Raw genomic sequence first — 9,151 nt, forward strand, 5'->3', positions numbered from 1 at the left:
CTTGCCTACCAAATGCGTGGTGGGCCGGATCGATTAATCCTCTTTCAACGCATCGCCTTGCAACGCAGTAGGAGAGTTAGATTTTTATGTTTATCACTCGAACACACTGACCCCCAGATTACTACCCACCCATCATACCTATTTCCTTCCCAGAACTCACTGTCCTTCCTTTCTTTCAAAATACCCCAACACAGCATTCAAAAAGGGCCTCCTGTGTGGAGACGATGTAAAAAAATACAAAAAATAAACAACTATCTCGCTAAATCGTTGGCGGTGACTAATGGTAGGGGTATTGGTTATCTAATAAATGGTTCCCGGGGCGGCGGTACACATAATTGTAATAATTCTCGAGGGCTCTGATGTACAGACATTATGGCTCCTGTTGATTGACGAACATATACTAAAACATCGTTGGTTGGAATCGGTGCTTGAAATGACTTTAGCCATGTTTAATAAAAAACAAATTGGAATAAATTTTTCAGCAATTTTAATTTAAAACTTGAAAAATTAAATTCTCACCAATCTAACCGCCGCAATTTTAATAGGCACAAATTATGGATATTACGCTTTGTTTCAACTTAATCATTACAAGAAACTTACGTCGGGAGAGATGGTAAAAGATACATTAAAATAAAATTTTATTCAATCAATGTTCAAAATTTCTCTTTTAAAATGACTCAATGAACCTCACCCCATGAACCCGGGCACCCCTGCTTAGTCACGAAACGTAGTAAATGATGAATTAAAGTTATATTTTTGTTTAATCAAGTTCAAAAGATTTTTTAAGCATGGATTTGACGTTTGCGAAAGTTCCATTTCAATATAAATATGCGTGAGGCAGTCTATCCTCTTTAAGTACAAAGTCATTTTCATAGAATATGGATGTTCTAACAGAATCTAAAAAGTACCACAACGCGCGCGAAATACAAGTTACAATGCATGCAAGCCGTCAAGTTGGTCAGAAATATATAGATCAACAAAATAAATCGTGTAAAATGTATATGCGACCGAAAAATGGGCGTGGCTTACAGCTAAATCTCGATGACACAAGTTGATCTGTAGGGATTTACATATGTATGCCAGCTTGGGTAATGGATCAACATATCCGGGGTGGATCAACAAATGCAAACGGATCAACATATACCTGGCGTACCGTCGCTCGAGATCAACATAGTACGAGAGGGGATAAATATTTGTAATTTAGCTGAGAAATTAATGATTGATTACATTACTACACTAGCACATTAAAGCTTTAATAATTATACAGAACAGCTAATACATTTTATTTAAAATTACAAAAAGAATTACCCCATTACGCATGTACTTTAAATAAATAAATTTTAAACACAGTTTTAATTAAGTTTAAAGGTGATCTTACGTAGGTAGTACATCAAGTTGAATATATGTTTGTAACTCGCTAACAATACACTGGCTTTATATTTTTTATCACAAAGAACTTTAACAAGCAATATTTTAGACACGAAATGATATAATTTAACTAATTTCGGCGACCGTGTCGCGTGGCTTTGACCGAAATGTTAAACTCTAAGCGAATTAAATCTGTTATTTTTATTCTAAAAGAAAACGGAGTTGGGCGTTTCGGTTTCAAATGGGTTTCAAGGCCAGGCCCCTAAATAAACCACTCACTAGATCGAAATCTTCGGGCTTTTTGTACATAGCAAATTGGTCCTCTATTTAAACATAAATATGTGAAGAAAAAAAAAATTGTTAGGAAAATAAAAAATGCGCCACCATAGAAAATATTATTCTCATTCGCAGCCTACCCCATTCATTAGCCTTAAATATTATTTAAAAAAAAAAAAACAAATTTCAAAATATTCCATCACAACAAGAAAGATCCTTAGGACAAAGTGCTGTCCTGCAAAAATGAGCTTAAAGTGTCCTTTAATTTGAAGTATTTGAATAATTTTAAATCCTTTATAAAGGATTAGATTTGAAATCAATTATAAGGAAGGATTATTATGGAGAATTTGAACAATTGATCAAATTTCAACGATAGGCTGAAATAGTAAGAGGAATTCATTTCAATTCATTCATCAGGAATTCAAAACATTCTCGCTCCGCATCGAAGGAGTACAGTCGCGTAATTTTGTAACAAGTAAATCAAATAATATAGTTTACATTAATAACTCGCCCACCTGGGCGCTCCATTCCATCCAATATGGAAACTCAAGAAATTATTAAAAACATTAAAGATTTAATAAACAAGATCACTTCAGTGAAGGACTCAAAAATAAAATTAACACTGGAACAGAACATTATATCACTGGAAGAAAAAATTCAACATGAACTAATAAACCTACAAAAAAAGATTATAGAATTACAAGAAACTAATATTAAAAACAATCATCACTACGCACAGAAACTAGAAGAAATTCATAATAATAACAAAAGGACATATGCAAATGTATTAGGTGACAATAAATACTTCGTGAATACAAGTGCACACATCCCAGAACAGAAGCACGCCATCATAATTACATCTAAAAACACCTTGAAGGCCGAAGATATAGTGCAAGTTTGTTTCTCTTGTCTACCAATGTATCAGAAACTATTGCCGACTGAAAAAATTGATATTTTAACAAACATTCTTCATGTGATTGACATTTTCGACCAAGTGAGACAGATACTTGAGTCGGCGAATGTCAAGAGCCGGAATAACAGAAAAGTATGTACGAGACGATGTATGAGTATGAATGAGGCAAGGAGTCTGTGCCAAGACCGACTTGTTTGGAAGTCTGTCCTCTCTGCCTGCCCCCGCGGAAACGGCGGGATGGTTTTATACTATAACAACAATCCATAAAATGTCTTCCAACGATAGGTACTATGGTAAAACATTTGTGGGCTAGTCTGCCTAATAAATATTTGAATACATATTATATAGTGTCCACTGGATGTTCATTATATACCCTACCTTTCTGCATGATTTCCTACACTGGATTTGAGTCACAGAAAGAGTTCACTTTATAAATAAAGAATAAAGCAATGAACGGACTGGCACCGTCATACTAAGCTGATATCTGCGTGAGGGACAATCGTACCTGTCTGGCCTTTGAACAGACAAGTTACCCTCACGGATGAATGTTTCATAGTTTGGGATGTTGCATAATTAGCATAAACCTGTAACTGGTATTTAAATTTTTAGAAGACAGTTAAAAACAAATTTCTTTAATTTCAGATATAAAATATGTGTTAAGAAGCAATATCAAAGCTTCATTACCACTAGTCATGGCTGTATAAAATTTACCAAATCATACTTTATAAAAAAGTTATTCTGATGCATCAATAAAAATAAAATGAATATATTTAAATAAAAAGCCTATTGTTCTCAATATTACAATTTATTTCAAATAAGAAATAAAACGAAACCATGTTATATAATTTCAAATGCTTATTTATTTATAGGGGAAAAACTTCCACATTGTAAAAATTATAAGTAACATCGGTACAATATGTTTTATATATATATATGTAGTTGTATGTGGATAGACGGTGCAATGTATATTTGCCATAATACATTGAGAGTGTATATCAAAATAATATACCACTTATATCAAATTAACAGTACATAATAATACGGTTCTTGCTGACGAAAACCGTTTTGTTCATTTCCCTTGAACGTTTAATTTGAGAGTTGATATAGACACATGGAGATAATTTGGTTTCTGCATAGGAACAGCCACCATCCAAAATACAGACTTGTCATAACATCATAAACTCTGTTGCATTCCTTCAGTACATATGTATTTTTTTATCTCTTGGACTGCGATGACGCTAAAACAAGTATTAATAATATTATATATATATTATATGGTACATGATAAGAAAAAAAACAAAATTAAAAATTATGTCAGATTGAAACTGAGGGTGCTCTCAGTAAAGTTATTCATAGGGCGTCAATTATTAATAACGTTAGGGAAATTACATAAAGCATTAGAAATATCAAGTATATATCAATTGTAACCAACCTGGCACAAGGTTTTAACTACATAAACAGCGTTTAAATGTTTGACAGTTATATAGTTTGGTTTAACTATAGTTTCCCTGGGCATTATATTGATTTCCTATCTGTTTCCATGATTCTGGTGTCATTTGAGCACCATTTCTTCAGTGGCTTTTAGGTTATGTTTAGGAAGAACTTCCCATCCTTGAAAAGGATAAAATAAATCAGTAATACGATTGCATGTTACCATATTAACTTTACTAAATACGTAATTAACTGAATGCCAATAAAAACTATACTCACTGTTTTATTTATTTTGTAAACAAATATTACGCAAAACATACGAGCAAAGAAATCTGACAGAAGACGGACCTTTGCCCGCCTTCCATAGACAACTTGTGAGTGTTGCGGCCTAAAAATGAATTCCTATCGAATTCTCTGCAATAATTGTGCGATTCGGCGGGGAACACTGGAACGGATTATTCAAATATAACGGAAGCTTTTTCGGAGTTGAAACAACCCAATTTGTATTTGAATAAAATCGACGTGAAGATTTTCTTACATTCGAATAGAACTCGGGAATCTGAATAATTGTTCAATTTTTCCGAAACAACTCGCCCTAACTGTCACTTCACAGAACTTGAAATAAGAATAAGAACGACCGTTTAGACATAGCTAACGTAGCTGTTCAACAGGAAATCATTTACCGATAGATTGATTGATTATTATGACGTATTCTAGACCCTGAATGTGGGTGAATTTTTAAGAGCAATTTTTTGACGTGCTTTCTGAGTGAACGTTGGTGAAAAAAGCTCGCACGCTTGGGCATTTATTATTTTTTTTTACTATACATTATACACTTTACAAATAAGGTAAAAAGTCCCGATAAACTGCTTTTTAGCAGTTTGTCTAGCGGGTTCTTTACATTATAAATCTTTTTATATTGAATTTACAGTTACATTTTTACAATTATTTATTTATTTAACGCCTATTAGGGCTTTTACATACATACATATAAAAAAAAAATTTACGAAATTACATATACATGAAAATAGTGCAGACGACTATTTAAAACAATTGCCGAAAAATAACTATAGAGTCAAAATATCACTGAACTTGATCTAAACAGCATGCAGGCACAAAACATAATTTTTTTTCTGTTTCAGTTGACAAAATTATTATGTGTCAGTCAAATCAAATTAAGGACGGGTTGTTTCGGAGAATTTGAACAATTCATCAAATTTCAACATTCATTTTCAGGTTTTGTGAAAGTCCTATTCAAGTTCTGTTACTATATCATTGTAGGCTAGCTTCTTGACAAAACTGAAATAAAAACAGAACTTGAAAAAATCTTTCACAGAGCTTGAAAATGAACGTTGAAATTTGATGAATTTTTCAAATTCTCCGAAACAACCCGTTCTAAATACCTTTATTAAAATATTCCACTACTTGATGAAAAAAACTTCAATAGGGTATGCTTATATATTTAAATTGATGTACTAAATATATCAACAACATCGTAGTAATTGTTTCCAAGCTGTTGAATCCGTCGCATAGGAGTATGATATTGGGACGTTGATATAGAATTGCTACAATAATATGGTAGGTACTGTCAAGTAACCGACCTGCTTGGAGTATGAAAAGAGATTACATATAATAAATCAGGGGTATCAAACATTGAATTAATAATTTTATACAAACGGGTTAAATCGGAAATAATTCTGCGATCAGATAATTTTATTAAATTTAATGAACAAAGTACGTTATAATAATTTAGGTTTTCTCTAGGAATGCCCATTTTAAAATTTACATTTCTTAAAAATTTATTTTGGATTCTTTCAATCGCATGTGAATGAACCACATAATTTGGGGACTAAACTGTGGAATTGTATTCTACATGACTCCTTACTAGTGACATATATAATGTTTTTACAGTATTTACATTATTGAAATCACTAGATACCCTTAAAATAAATCCCAACATTTTCAAAGCTTTATTGGTTATTATTTCAATATGCTTGATAAAGTTAAGTTTCGTGTCAAACCAAATGCCTAAGTCATTAATTATCGAGACAGATACTAACGACATATTGTAAATGGAATAATTAAAAAATATTGGATTCTTTATTCGATAAAACCTCATAATTTGGCATTTTCTTATGTTAAGTTGCAAGCGGTTATCACGACACCATATAATTAATCTCGACAAGTTATTTGATAATATATGGCAATCGTTAATGTTCCTGATTGCTTTGAATAATTTCAGGTTGTCTGCAAACATTAACACTTGAAAATCATTGAACATATACAATACATCATTGACAAATAATAAAAACGGGATTGGACCTAAGAGACCCCTGGGGAACACCACTCGTAGCAGTGAATGTGTATGAAAATGTACCATCAATTTTAAGAGCCAGTAATCTTTTAGTCAAGTAACTATAAAACACTTATTCACTACCTCCTATACCGAATTTTTGGAACTTATTCAATAATTATTTATTAATAACTCATGATTGACTCTATCGAACGCCTTGCTAAAATCGGTATAAATAGAGTCAACTTGACATTTACTAAACATGGAATCAGATATATAGTTTTGATAGGTTAACAAGTTAGGGTAGATTTGCCAGTAGAGAAACCATGATGTTTAGGAGAAATGACGTAGTTTAATCGGAAAATAACTTTTTTGCGAAGAAATTTTTCAAAAACTTTAGAAATCGTTGATAAAAGGCACACCGGTCTGTGATTAATAACCTCGTGTTTATCGCCTTTTTTTCAAATAGGCGTAAGGAAGCTGGATTTCCATTTAGTAGGAAAACATCCTGTTCGTAAAGACTGATTAAACAGCAAATATAAAGGATACGCCAGATTAGTAGCACAATTATTCAAAAATACAGGCATAACATGCATAGTTGCATACGGAACAAAAGAGTTTTCTCCACTGTGAGTCAGCATGTGGAACTTTAGTTGACCCTTACGATAGCACGCATAGTTGCACAGCGAACATGAAAAAGGTTTTTCTACACTGTGAGTCAGCATGTGTGCCTTCAGGTTACCCTGGTAATAACTTGTATAATCGCACTCCAAACATGGAAGAGGTTTTTCTCCATTGTGAATCAGCATGTTTCTCTTTAACTGACCCTTTTTACAACACGCATATTTGCAAACGGAACAAGAAAAAGGTTTTTCTCCACTGTTAATCAGCATGTGCCTCTTCACCTGACCCTTTTGACAACATGCTTAGTTGCACTCCAAACATGAAAACGGTTTTTCTCCACGGTGAGTGAGCATGTGGCTCTTTAAATTACCCTTTTGAAAACACGCATAGTTAAACACGGAACATGAAAAAGGTTTTTCTCCACTGTGAGTGAGCATGTGGCTCTTTAAATTACCCTTTTGAAAACACGCATAAGTGCACACGGAACATGAAAAAGGTTTTTCTCCACTGTGAGTGAGCATGTGGCACGTTAGGTCGCTCTTTCGATAACATGCATAGTTGCACACGGAACATGAAAAAGGTTTTTTCCACTGTGAGTCAGCATGTGGCTCTTTAAAAGACCCTTTTGTTTACATGCATAGTTGCACACGGAACATGAAAAAGGTTTTTCTCCACTGTGATTCAGCATGTGCCTCTTCAACTGACCCTTTCGACCACACGCATAGTTGCACATGGAACATGAAAAAGGTTTTTCTACACTGTGAGTGAGCATGTGGCTCCTTAAATTACCCTTTTGAAAACACGCATAGTTGCACACGGAACATGAAAAAGGTTTTTCTCCACTGTGAGTGAGCATGTGGCTCGTTAGGTCGCTCTTTCGATAACATGCATAGTTGCACACGGAACATGAAAAAGGTTTTTCTCCACTGTGAGTCAGCATGTGGCTCTTCAACTGACCCTTTTGACCACACGCATAGTTGCACACGGAACATGAAAAAGGTTTTTCTCCACTGTGATTCAGCATGTGCCTCTTCAACTGACCATTTTGACCACACGCATAGTTGCACACGGAACATGAAAAAGGTTTTTCTCCACTGTGAGTGAGCATGTGGCTCCTTAAATTACCCTTTTGAAAACACGCATAGTTGCACACGGAACATGAAAAAGGTTTTTCTCCACTGTGAGTGAGCATGTGGCTCCTTAAATTACCCTTTTGACAACACGCATAGTTGCATTCCAAACATGAAAACGGTTTTTCTCCACTGTGAGTCAGCATGTGGCTCGTTAGGTCACTCTTTCGACAACTTGCATAGTTGCACACGGAACATGAAAAAGGTTTTATTCCACTGTGAGTCAGCATGTGCGTCTTTAGTTTATCCTGTCGATTACATGCATAGTCACACTCCGAACATGAAAGTGCTTTTTTTCCACTGTGAGTCAGCATGTGGCTCTTCAACTGACCCTTTTGACCACACGAATAGTTGCACACGGAACATGAAAAAGGTTTTTCTCCACTGTGATTCAGCATGTGCCTCTTCAACTGACCATTTTGACCACACGCATAGTTGCACACGGAACATGAAAAAGGTTTTTCTCCACTGTGAGTGAGCATGTGGCTCCTTAAATTACCCTTTTGAAAACACGCATAGTTGCACACGGAACAGGAAAAAGGTTTTTCTCCATTGTGAATCATCGTGTGCCTCTTCAGCTGACCCTTTTGACAACACGCATAGTTGCACACGGAACATGAAAATGGTTTTTCTACACTGTGAGTCAGCATGTGGCTCGTTAGGTCGCTCTTTCGATAACATGCATAGTTGCACACGGAACATGAAAAAGGTTTTTCTTCACTGTGAGTGAGCATGTGGCTCCTTAAATTACCCTTTTGACAACACGCATAGTTGCACTCGGAACATGAAAAATTTTTTTTTCCACCATGAGTCAGCATGTGGCCCGTTAGGCGGCTCTTTTTATAACATGCATAGTTGCACACGGAACATGAAAAAGTTTTTTCTCTAACATGGGTGCGTACGTTTATTGCAAAATTTGACTTAGGAAAGGAGTAGTTGTGACGGGGAGGAGTGTATCCCTTTTCCACAAAATGCGTCTGAAGATCTGTCGACAAATTTGAAAAATAACATGGGTGAAAAAGACTCAGTTAAACTTATTTTCTAAAATTAGAGTAAATAAGCGAAGTAAGTTCGTAGAAAGGTTAAAAAAAATAGGAGAGTCCGAGTCGATCAAGT

At 34.7% G+C, this 9,151-nt stretch overlaps 1 long non-coding RNA gene across 1 annotated transcript; it reads right to left on the reverse strand.

Moving 5' to 3' along the window:
* Positions 1–3,416: 3,416 nt before the first annotated feature.
* On the reverse strand, positions 3,417–4,408 carry LOC149415780 (uncharacterized). The gene is made up of 3 exons (XR_016303481.1): positions 4,268–4,408; positions 3,990–4,168; positions 3,417–3,795 (listed from the first exon to the last, which is right to left on the reverse strand). It is a non-coding gene; the product is annotated as an uncharacterized LOC149415780 (long non-coding RNA).
* Between the last annotated feature and the right edge of the window lie 4,743 nt (positions 4,409–9,151).

The sequence above is a fragment of the Hesperophylax consimilis genome, chromosome 17, assembly GCF_061612785.1.
Source record: "Hesperophylax consimilis isolate HC1 chromosome 17, BYU_Hcon_1.0, whole genome shotgun sequence".
NCBI classification, from domain to species: domain Eukaryota; kingdom Metazoa; phylum Arthropoda; class Insecta; order Trichoptera; family Limnephilidae; genus Hesperophylax; species Hesperophylax consimilis.